Source organism: Neoarius graeffei, chromosome 25 (genome assembly GCF_027579695.1).
Source record: "Neoarius graeffei isolate fNeoGra1 chromosome 25, fNeoGra1.pri, whole genome shotgun sequence".
Taxonomy (NCBI): domain Eukaryota; kingdom Metazoa; phylum Chordata; class Actinopteri; order Siluriformes; family Ariidae; genus Neoarius; species Neoarius graeffei.
Window position 1 is genome coordinate 19,197,424 of NC_083593.1, and position 12,995 is coordinate 19,210,418.

General features: G+C 43.2%; 1 protein-coding gene across 8 annotated transcripts in view; it reads right to left on the reverse strand.

Annotated features, from left to right (window-relative positions):
• Positions 1-12,995, reverse strand: part of trim3b (tripartite motif containing 3b) — a 104,494-nt gene that overhangs the window by 74,578 nt on the left and 16,921 nt on the right. The window contains exon 1 of one of the 8 annotated variants that reach the window (XM_060909425.1): positions 8,765-8,938. The exons of 6 other annotated variants lie outside the window; for them this stretch is intronic. The gene's annotated coding sequence lies outside the window, so the exon portion shown is untranslated. Of the gene's footprint in view, positions 1-8,623; positions 8,939-12,995 lie in introns of those variants that run through there. One more of the 8 variants, XM_060909424.1, reaches the window with a different exon arrangement.

Here is a 12,995-nt window from a genome sequence, read left to right on the forward strand (position 1 = left end):
TGACTGAGGCTACATCCACACGACAACGGCAATGAGATGTTATTTAAAAAAATATCGCGTCCAAATGGGCAACGATCAGTAAAATATCAGGTCCATATGGCAACGCAACGCTTGCTGAAAACGATGCAATACACATGCCACACCTCTAGGGGCGCTGTAAGACGGTCCCTTCAGAGACACCAGAACAATAGAAGAAGTAAGGACGCATGCGAATGAACTATTATGCGCGAGACTTCATATTAGCCACAAAGTCAGAAAAATCTGTTCGTAAAATTACATTATAATGACCAAATACAATGAAAAGTATTTTTCCAGTTTCACCTGTGGATTAATTTGTTCTTCTACGCCCTTTTTGAGGAATGTATTGTAGGACTTAAACCAACATCTGAAGAGGTGAGATCGCTCCTTTTTTTTCCCTATTTTTGCTGGCGGGATTGACTCTGCCCTAAGGGCTATTCTCTCTCTCTCTCTCTCTCTCTCTCTCACTTTGCACCATTACACAATAAATATTCACAGTGAAAATATTTTGTAAGCGCGTTTCATGAACCAAGTTATAGGATTTATTGACAACTCGCATCGAGTTCGTTACACTTCTACCCGGCGTAAAGCACTGACAGTCATGTGGTTGTGACGTCATCGTAAACAAATCCGTTCTACTCATCCAGATGACTTCGCAATGGTAACATTGCCAGATCTTTCCACTCTGGAACCCGTTCTCAAAAGATTGTGTTTTGGGGCACCCAAAACGCCGGTGCCGTGTGGACGCCAGGCCGAAATGATAAACAATTGTATCGGATTCACCTGAATCCGTTGCCGCGTGGACAGGGCCTGAGAAGCTCTCCATCCTTGGACTGACATCCTCCCTCTGCTGCTGGGTCCTGGACTTTCTCACAAACAGACCCCAGGCTGTCAGAGTCGGTACCAGAACATCCAGCACCAAGATAGTGAGCACAGGGACCCCCCCCCAAGGCTGTGTGCTCAGTCCACTCCTGTACACCCTCTTCACCTACGACTGCACCCCCTCCCAGAGTAACACTTCCATCATCAAGTTCGCTGACGACACCACTGTCATTGGGCTGATCACCGGCGGAGATGAGAGGGCCTATAGGGAGGAGGTGGCTCGGCTGGTCTCCTGGTGCTGGGAAAATAACCTCTCCTTGAATGCTGAGAAGACCAAGGAGATGATTATTGACCCGAGGAAGAGGAGGAGAGACCAGCACGCCTCACTGCACATCGACGGGACACAAGTGGAGAGAGTGAAAACATTTAAATTCCTCGGAACGCACATCAGTGAGGATCTCACCTGGACACACAACACACAGCAGACCATCAAGAAGGCTCAACAGAGACTCTTCTTCCTGAGGAAATTTGGACTGCCAACAAACTTCTACAGGTGCACAGTGGAGAGTGTCCTGACAAATTCCATCACTGTGTGGTACGGGAACTGCACAATTCAGGACAGAAAGGCTCTCCAGCGTGTCATTAAAATGGCACAGTTCATCTGTGGAGCTGTCACCCCCCCCTCACTACAGGACATTTACAACACCTGGGTCACAAAAAGGGCACAGAGCATCATCAGGGACCAAACACACCCACAACACAGATTATTCACACTCCTACCATCTGGCAGATGCTACAGGAGTGTGAAAGCAAGGACTAGTAGACTGAGGCTAAGTTTACATTAGACCGTATCTGTCTCGTTTTCTTCGCGGATGCACTGTCCGTTTACATTAAAACGCCTGGAAACGCCGGGAAACGGGAATCCGTCAGCGTCCACGTATTCAATCTAGATCGTGTCTGGTCCGGTGCTGTGTAAACATTGAGGATACGCGGATACGCTGTGCTGAGCTCTAGCTGGCATCGTCATTGGACAACGTCACTGTGACATCCACCTTCCTGATTCTCTGGCGTTGGTCATGTGACGCGACTGCTGAAAAACGGCGCGGACTTCCGCCTTGTATCACCTTTCATTAAAGAGTATAAAAGTATGAAAATACTGCAAATACTGATGCAAATACTGATCATTGTGTAGTTATGATTGTCTTTAGGCTTGCCATCCTTCCACTTGCAAGTGGTAAGTGATGTGCGCTGGGATCACACACACAGCGGCTCAGTCCCGAATCACTGCTTGTGCACTTCACTCGCGCGCTCTGTGAGCTGCGCAGGGCCGGAGTGCGCACCCTCCAGAGGGCACTTGCTGTTCAGGGCGGAGTGATTTGGAGCGCAAGATGCCTGCGGAGCCGAGCGTATCCGTGTATTGGTGTTGCTGTGTGCACGCGAATCGTGTATTGGTGTTGCTGTGTGCACACTAATCGTTTTAAAAACGTTAATCTGATGATCCGCTGATACGGTCTAATGTAAACCCCACCTGAGAAACAGTTTTTACCCCCAGGCCATCAGGCTTTTGAACCACAGATTATAATCACCATCTACCTCTATATTTGCAATTTTGCACAAGACATTGCACATTATATCTACCTCCATGTTTGCATATTGTTTGATTTTTTTAATTGCTTATTTTCATTTATTTTCATTCTACCTTTATATTTTGCATTCCATATGCACTTTATATTTTATATTTTGTATTTTATATACATTTCTTTTTATATTAGTAAGCATAGTTTTGGTCGGGTAGTTGCAAAATAAGAATTTCATTATCCAATAATAAACCGCTGTGTCTGCTATTGTGTATATGACAAATAAACATCTTGAATCTTGAAAATGACCCAATATTACATATCTGTGAGTGGTAAAAGTATGTGAACCTCTAGGATTAGCAGTTAATTTGAAGGTGAAATTAGAGTCAGGACCCCAGGGTAACTTCTAAGCAACTGAAGGCCTCTCTCACATTGGCTAATGTTAATGTTCATGAGTCCACCATCAGGAGAACACTGAACAACAATGGTGTGCATGGCAGGGTTGCAAAGAGAAAGCCACTGCTCTCCAAAAAGAACATTGCTGATCATCTGCAGTTTGCCAAAGATCACGTGGACAAGCCAGAAGGCTATTGGAAAAATGTTTTGTGGACAGATGAGACCAAAATAGAACTTTTTGGTTTAAATGAGAAGCATTATGTTTGGAGAAAGGAAAACACTGCATTCCAGCACAAGAACCTTATCCCATCTGTGAAACATGGTGGTGGTAGTATCATGGATTTCGCCTGTTTTGCTGCATCTGGGCCAGGACGGCTTACCATCATTGATGGAACAATGAATTCTGAATTATACCAGCGAATTCTAAAGGAAAATGCCAGGACATCTGTCCATGAACTGAATCTCAAGAGAAGGTGGGTCATGCAAGCAAGACAACGACCCTAAGCACACAAGTCGTTCTACCAAAGAATGGTTAAAGAAGAATAAAGTGAATGTTTTGGAATGGCCAAGTCAAAGTCCTGACCTTAATCCAATCGAAATGTTGTGGAAGGACCTGAAGCGAGCAGTTCATGTGAGGACACCAACATCCCAGAGTTGAAGCTGTTCTGTATGGAAGAATGGGCTAAAATTCCTCCAAGCTGGTGTACAGGACTGATCAACAGTTACCGGAAATGTTTAGTTGCAGTTATTGCTGCACAAGGGGGTCACACCAGATACTGAAAGCAAAGGTTCACATACTTTTGCCACTCACAGATATGTAATATTGGCTCATTTTCCTCAATAAATAAATGAGCAAGTATAATATTTTTGTTTCATTTGTTTAACTGGGTTCTTTTTATCTACTTTTAGGACTTGTGTGAAAATCTGATGATGTTTTAGGTCATATTTATGCAGAAATATAGAAAATTCTAAAGGGTTCACAAACTTTCAAGCACCATTGTAACTTACTCATGGTAGGTCTGCCCCTGTATGGCATTCAACCCTTGCAATTGATCAGAATATAGCTGCAAGGCTTTTCATTTTCTCCACACTACCACATTGCTGCATTCCCTTCACTGGCATTCTGTAGCTACCTGCATTAGATTTACAAAACACTCTTGCTTTTCTACAAAGCCAAAAAAAAAAAAAGACTAGCATCTATTTTCCACCTACGTTAAGGCACAATTAACACACCCCATCTAGCATGGCTCAAATGGACCCACCATCTCCCAAAGTGCATGGAAGGCATGCATCAAGACTCTTCTCTATATTGGCATCCAACTAGTGAACTGAACTTCCTCCGACTGTCCGAGCAACTGAGTCACTGCACTGCCTGTCTTCAAGCAAAGACTAAAGGCTTGCCCTCTTCGCCAAGCACTTGAACAGAGGTGATTCTAGAGTCTGTTGTGACCCCAAGCAAAAATTTCCAGGGGGCCCTTCTGACCAGCGTTCATCACCAATATGTTATAAATAATCTGTCACCAACAAAAAATGTATGAAACCAAAGTTTTTTTAAATTCCAAATGTGAAAATACAATGGTAAAGAACAATAAAAACAATAAAAAACAAAATAAATAAGCCCTTGGGCCTCGACTCTCGGGGGGCCCCTGGGCCAGGGGGCCCCAAGCAGTTGCCTGCCTTGCCTGTTCACAAGCTGCGCATCTGCACTTGAATTAGCACTTCTTTTTAAAAATATCCCAACTTCTTTTCTTTAATGCTGGACTATCCTCCCCTTAACAAGGTTTAAGCGTAATGACATTCAAAAATCGCGGATACAAGCGGCCGAAATGAGTTTCCTTCGCAGGGTGGCTGGGCGCTCCCTTAGAGATAGGGTGAGAAGCACAGTCACTCGGGAGGAGCTCGGAGTAGAGCCGCTGCTGCTCCACATCGAGAGGAATCAGCTGAGGTGGCTCGGGCATCTTTTTCGGATGCCTCCTGGACGCCTCCCTGGGGAGGTGTTCCAGGCATGTCCCCCCGGGAGGAGGCCCCGGGGAAGACCCAGGACACGCTGGAGGGACTATGTCTCTCGGCTGGCCTGGGAACGCCTCGGTGTTCTTCCCGAGGAGCTGGCCGAGGTGTCTGGGGAAAGGGAAGTTTGGGCTTCCCTGCTTAGACTGCTGCCTCCGCGACCCGGTCCCGGATAAAGCGGAAGAAGACGAGACGAGACATTCAAATATCTGACCTAGTGTACTAGCATAAGGATATATTATATATAATTATTATTTTTTTTTAGAGAGAGAGCACAAAGCGCATCTGTAAGTTGTTTTGGATAAAGGCATCCCCTAAATGGATAAGATTATCCTTTTCACAAAAGGCTCCAAGTAGAACTCAATTAATCAAATCTAAAGCTAGTAACCATCCAAGGAACACATGAGAAACCCCTGCTTTCCTCCTTTAGACTGTGTGCAGAAACACCTCCAGCAGGTGAGATATGTTCCCTGCTCGTAGATGGCAAGGAACGAAAGCATCAAAAGATAAAAGAATATACACCCTTTTAAGAAAAAAAAAAAGCTCTGTCTGGTACCCTACAGGCTGGTGGCAGGGGGTTTACTGGGGACCCTTGCAAATCGGTAGAACTGGACAACTGAGGGTATTTTCACTTTAGAAAAGCTTTCAATTAGGGTCTGTGCATCCTAGGACCACTAACTGTCCATATAATCTTTAAAGAATCGTGCCAAAAAAGTGAAGGACCCACTCTGACAGCAGCGTCATAACCCCATAAGACCTGTTACAAGCTTAGCATTTCTATCTAAATCCAGATGTGCAGGTCGAATGTAAGCATTAGCATGAGCTGCTGTTTGGGCCATTACAATATTTCTCAGTGGGTCATGGGCAGATTTATTACTTATATACTTACATAGTCTTTCAATCATACTCATAAACCTCTGTCAGCACATCTGTCACAGTGTCCAAAACGTGCAACAGGAATTACGCCCTTATATTTTTACACACAAATAGTAATGTAAGATGTACAGTGCCTTGAAAAAGTATTCATACCCCTTGAACTTTTTCACATTTTTCCACCTTACAACCACGAACTTAAAAGTTTTTTATTGAGATTTTATGTGATAGACCAACACAGACTAGCACATAATTGTGAAGTGAAACGAAAAATGATAAATGGTCTTCAAAGTTTTAAACAAATAAAAATCTGAAAAATGTGGTGTGCATTAGTATTCAGCCCCCCTGCGTCAATACTTTGTAGAGCCACCTTTTGCTGCAATTACAGCTGCAAGTCTTTTGTGGTATGTCTCTACCAGCTTTGCACATCTAGACACTGAAATTTTTGCCCATTCTTCTTTGCAAAATAGCTCAAGCTCAGCCAGATTGGATGGAGAGCGTCTGTGAACAGCAATTTTCAAGTCTTGCCACAGATGCTCAATGGGATTTAGGTCTGGACTTTGACTGAGCCATTCTAACACATGAATATTCTTTGATCTAAACCATTCCATTGTAGCTCTGGCTGTATGTTTAGGGTCATTGTCTTGCTGGAAGGTGAATCTCCTTCCCAGTCTCAAGTCTTTTGCAGCCTCCAACAGGTTTTCTTCCAGGATTGCCCTGTATTTAGCGCCATCCATCTTCCCATCAACTCTGACCAGCTTCCCTGTCCCTGCTGAAGAAAAGCATCCCCATAGCATGATGCTGCCACCACCATGTTTCACAGTGGGGATGGTGTGTGCAGGGTGATGAGCAGTGTTAGTTTTCCGCCACACATAGTGCTTTGCATTTAGGCCAAAAAGTTCAACTTTGGTCTCATCTGACCAAAGCACCTTCTTCCACATGTTTGCTGTGTCCCCTACATAGCTTCTTATGCCTGTCTTTCAACAATGGCTTTCTTCTTGCCACTCTTCCAAAAAGGCCAGATTTGTGGAGTGCACGACTTATAGTTGTCCTGTGCACAGATTCTCCCACCTGAGCTGTGGATTTCTGCAGCTCCTCCAGAGTGATTATGGGCCTCTTGGCTGCTTCTCTGACCAGTGCTCTCCTTGCTCGCTCTGTCAGTTTAGGTGGACGGCCATGTCTTGGAAGGTTTGCAGTTGTGTCATACTTTTTCCATTTTTGAATGATGGATTGAACAGTGCTTCTTGAGATGTTCAGAGCTTGGGATATTTTTTTTATAACCTAACCCTGCTTTAAACTTCTCCAGAACTTTATCCCTGACCTGTCTGGTGAGTTCTTTGGTCTTGAGTTCTTTGGTCTTCATGATGCTGTTTGTTCTTCAGTGTTCTCTAACAAACCACTGAGGCCTTCACAGAACAAGTGTATTTATGTTGAGAGTAAATTACACACAGTAGGACTCTATTAACTAATTAGATGACTTCTGAAGGCAATTGATTGCACTGGATTGTATTTAGAGATATCAGAGTATAGGGGGCTGAATACTAATGCACACCACATTTTTCAGATTTTTATTTGTTTAAAATTTTGAAGACCATTTATCATTTTCGTTTTGCTTCACAATTATGTGCTACTCTGTGTTGGTCTATCACATAAAATCTCAATAAAAAACTTAAGTTCATGTTGTAAGGTGGAAAAATGTGAAAAAGTTCAAGGGGTTTGAATACTTTTTCAAGGCACTGTAGATTGCCTCAAGAACAGGACAGACATGTGATTAAGGGTCTCAAATGATACAGCTGATATCCCCATTACACCCCCTCTTCTTCTCCATCATTCTGTTTTGATGGGATGATGTAGTGAGGCTAAAATAAGACTGGGATCTCACTCGAGAGGACTTATACAGGATCAGACACTCCAGTAGATGGCTGGGATTCACAAGATACCAAGTCGAGAGAGAGAGAGAGAGAGAGAGAGAGAGAGAGAGAGAGAGAGAGGCCATGTATACTTTGATGACTTTTCTAGAATAGGCACTAGGAAAAAGAAATGAGAGAACTGAAAGTTAAGTCTAAATACACTTATTTCATGGTTTTTATACAACTACTTACAACTCCAACATTTAAGGGTTTTGTATTTACGGAACTAAAACGCATGCTATTAGCATCATTCTCAAGAACAGGATGTTAATTGCTTTCTGAAACAGAACTGCTTTCTTGTTGGGGACAGAATTAGGACTGGCTTGGTGCATAAGGAGGATCGGTTAGTCTGAAACCAAAGAGAACCCACTCTTTGCTGAAATAAAATAAAACCATTGTGTGAAGAGTAAAGGCATTGTTCTGGTCATGCTGGCTGCGACACAGTACTTTTGGCATGAAATGAAACTACCGTCAATGTTTATGAACCAAAAACAGCAACAATCACCACCGGACTCATTATTCTGGCATGTAATGTCACATGCAAGCACAGAGCATTGAATTTGTTTGAGATTAAGGACGCCCGGATAATCTGCCCATAAAGCCCACTTAAAGCCAAATCATAACTCATGTGTGAGCTGACTTGACATTTTCAAGTCAAACAGGATATTCAAGCAGGAAATAATGTTCGGCTGGACTTTTTTCCCCATCCAGATTTACTAGGCGAAGAAAAGTAGGTGTACTAAAACAAACATGGAGTCAAGCACTGATGTGATGAGATCACATACTCAAAACAAGGTAAAGTTCATGTCCCTGAAAAACATGCATGTCCAAACACACAGGATTATTTACACTAGAGAAACCTAATCCTGGATGGTCCAGTGGATGAATTGTTGTTAGCATCTGACATGCCTCAGAACATACACAGACTCCCAAGAGCCTCGGAAAGTGCGTTAGAGTCAGAGAGGACATTTTGAAGGAGGGTCTCAATGACCATGAAGAAAATGTTTTCAAAATACTTGCCATTAGTATCTACAGTTGCAATGAAGAGTGAGACTGGGTATAAAGCAGCAGCTGGCTCAATGAAAGACCTGCAACGATTGTATTCTTCAGAGCCTCAGTCCTGCACTCTGCCCATAATTGCGCGTACACACACACACTTACTTCCACAGAAGAGTTATAGAAATCTCAGGCAGGCTTCATTCCTGTTTCCTGTGTTCCAGCTGAGCGCAGTAACAGAACAACAAAATGAGATCCTGTATCACTGTCCCTGCCTACGCCCCCTAAGTTCAACTCTAAACTCTTTACCCTCCCTCTGCTTCTCTCCTTCATTTCATCCCTCCCTCCCTTTCTCAGTCTCTCCAACCCACGCCTGAGTGCACACAGGCTTTCTCCAGCCACCTCGCACTGACTGAATCACAGCTCTGACGTGAGGCTGGATTTTAAGCCACGACCCACACAGGCTATTCCATTGGCTGACACCAAACACACACTGGGCGCTCTTCCCATGGACTCTTCCCTTATTGGTTGGTCAGCAGAAGCCTGCTGAAGGCATGGATTGCCTCACAGGCTAACAATGCCTGACAAACTGGGTGGGGTGAGACAGCATAAGGGGAAAAGGATAGAGATAGGCCATAAAAAAAAGTCTGATCGGACAAACATTTCATAACAAGCAGAGCAGTTTATTAGCTGATAAACAAGAAACGTATACTGTAAAGTCCAGTGCAGCATTTAAACTGGAAAGATAAGGGAAGCGAGAAAGAAATGGCACGGTGAACAGGTCACTGTGCCAGGAAAATAAACATTGCTCCATGACATCATTGTAAAGCATCTCAGGGCAAACCACTGAGGCTAAATATGTCCCGCTGCACTGAAGTTCAAGGAAGTGCACTAAGTTTTCGTCCTTTCTGCAGAGTTCCTGCACCATCATCCTCAGCTTCTCCAATTGCTCTGAGCTGATTATGGGACAAATAATGGCATCTTCATGGTTTTTAACAATACATTCCCATAACATTTATGAACTTCATGGTAATGTATTATAATAATAATAATAATAATAATAATAAACCTGAAAAGATTATACCACCAGATACACACACACACACACACACACACACACACACACACACACACAATACCAAACTACCAAGTCATACCTTCTACAATGTCCAGTAACAGGTGAAATTATTAAATGCACTTAAAAAAAAAAGAATTTAGGAATTCTGTCTTGTTTGAGCTCAAACGGCCATGACTGCACTGGTGATAAAACTTACATAACCAAAGTCACTACCAGAAATTATTGGGTGGTGCCGGATCTGGGGACAAAACAGTGATACAGTATGAAAACCTAGGGATTATAGAGTACAATAAATGCAGTATCGTGCAAAAGTATTCATCCCCCTTGGTGTTTGTCCTGTTTTGCCGCATTCCAAGCTGGAATTAAAATAGATTTTTGGGGGGTTAGCACCATTTGATTTACACAACATGCCTACCACTTTAAAGGTGCAAATTGTTGTTTTATTGTGACACAAACAATAATTAAGATGAAAAAACAGAAATCTGGAGTGTTCATAGGTATTCACTCCCCAAAAATCAATACTTTGTAGAGCCACCTTTTGCTGCAATTACAGCTGCAAGTCTCTTGGGGTATGTCTCTATTAGCTTAGCACATCTAGCCACTGGGATTTTTGCCCATTCCTCAAGGCAAAACTGCTCCAACTCCTTCAAGTTAGATGGGTTGCGTTGGTGTACAGCAATCTTCAAGTTATGCCACAGATTCTCAATTGGATTGAGGTCTGGGCTTTGATTAGGCCATTCCAAGACATTTAAATGTTTCCCTTTAAACTACTCCAGTGTAGCTTTAGCAGTATGTTTAGGGTCATTGTCCTGCTGGAACGTGAACCTTCATCCCAGTCTCAAACCTCTGGCCAACTCAAACAGGTTTTCCTCCAGAATTGCCCTGTATCTCATGCCATCCATCTTTCCTTCAGTCCTGACCAGCGTTCCTGTCCCTGCAGATGAAAAATATCCCCACAGCATGATGCTGCCACCACCATGCTCCACTGTAGGAATGGTGTTCTCAGGGTGTTGGGTTTGTGCCACACATGGCATTTCACATGATGGCCAAAAAGATAAATTTTAGTCTCATTTGACCAGAGAATCTTCTTCCATGTGTTTGGGGAGTCTGCCACATACTGTTGGGCAAACTCCAAACGCGTTTAAGTAATAACTTTTTTCTGGCCACTTTTCCATAAAGCCCTGCTCTGTGGAGTGTACGGCTTAAAGTGGTCCTATGGACAGATACTCCCATCTCCACTGTGGATTTCTGCAGCTCCCTCAGTGTTATCTTTGGTGTCTTTGTTGCAGCTCTGATTAATGCCCTCCTTGCCCAGTCAGCGAGTTTTGGTGGGCAGCCTTCTCTTGTCAGGTTTGTAGTGGTGACCTATTCTATCCATTTTGCTATAATAGATTTAATGGCAGGGGCGGCACGGTGGTGTAGTGGTTAGCACTGTCGCCTCACAGCAAGAAGGTCCAGATTCGAGCCCCGTGGCCGGCGAGGGCCTTTCTGTGCAGAGTTTGCATGTTCTCCCTGTGTCCGCGTGGGTTTCCTCCGGGTGCTCCGGTTTCCCCCACAGTCCAAAGACATGCAGGTTAGGTTAACTGGTGACTCTAAATTGACCGTAGGTGTGAATGTGAGTGTGAATGGTTGTCTGTGTCTATGTGTCAGCCCTGTGATGACCTGGCGACTTGTCCAGGGTGTACCCCGCCTTTCGCCCGTAGTCAGCTGGGATAGGCTCCAGCTTGCCTGTGACCCTGTACAGGATAAAGCGGCTAGAGATAATGAGATGAATGAGATGAGATTTAATGGTGCTCCTTGGGATATTCAAAATTTGGGATATTTTTTTATAATCCAACCCTGATCTATACTTCTCCACAACTTTGTCTCTGACCTGTTTGGAGGCTCCTTGGTTTTCATGTTGCTTGCTTAGTAGTGTTGCAGAGTCAGGATCCTTCCAGAACAGGTTGATTTATACAGACATCATGTGACAGGTCATGTGACACTGATTGCACACAGGTGGATCTTAATCAACTAATTATGTGACTTATGAAGTGAATTGGTTGGACCAGCTCTTATTTAGGGGTTTCATATGAAAGGGGGTGAATACCTCTGCACACTCCAGATTTCTGTTTTTTATCTTCATTATTGTTTGTGTCACAATAAAACAAAAAATTTGCAACTTTAAAGTTGTAGGCATGTTGTGTAAATCAAATGGTGCTAAGCCCCCCAAAATCCATTTTAATTCCAGCTTGTAATGCGATAAAACAGGACAAACACCAAGGGGGATGAATACTTTTGCAAGACGCTGTATATCGACTCAGATTCATGTAAAAAATAAATAAATTAATTAATTAAAAAATAAAACCGTGCACACACACAAGGGAAAATGTGTGAACAATCTCTGCTTCAGCTGCGAGATCTCTGTTGTTGCATGTAATCCTTAGACTAAAAGTCACAACTCCGTTAATACATCAACCTCAAGCAAGGACACACCATCAGACAACTACAGGTCATTTTATCATGGACAGAATGCATAAACAGCCTCGGCATGGGCTTTTGTAATGATCACAGATGATGAGGATTTGGTCTATTTGGAAACTTGACAGTTCTTGCGAAGACTAAAAAAAGATTTTGCAGTCAGTGCCATGTCACATAAGATCCAAGTCCATTCCTCTTTGCACAGGGCAGAGCCTGTAGGCTTATGATTTTATGTAAACCTGTCAAGAAGACGTGAAGTGCAAAGGAAAAGTGACTCAACATGAGTGTCTCAGGACAGAAAAAGTGGAGAGAAAGCAGGCTGACCTTGGTGGAATGTTAACCTAAAACATCTGTGATTGTTTTCATGATTCATATTCCTTACTCGTTACAGGTCACTAAAAGGATGTTGGGTGTTTTATAGCTTTGCACCAGGTGGGCAAATAAGTGAAACATTGTTTACATTTAGTTAGTGTACAATGAGATGTTTATGAGATGTTTCTGTAAGGAACAGGTACAGAATACCTTCCGAGATGTAGGAATTTGTTTACAGGAATTTGACTAATACCTCTTTAGCATTTCTTCACACCAGACCAGTGAAGATTGCACATGCCATTTGGCAAATGCACACGTGATGCACAGGCTTTAGCTGTGTACACACATGTCTTCCAAATATGCTAACCACACATAAGATGACTTTAAAAAGACTCTGAGAAGACAGAAGTCCGATATCCTCTCATATCTAAAGACAAGCGTGTTGTTAGTCGCAGAGTTTTCGGTCACAAACTGGGATTTTGCAAATCCTTGGGATCTTGCAGGGTCATTATTTGCAAGACTGCAACTCGATTACTTTTCAGAGAT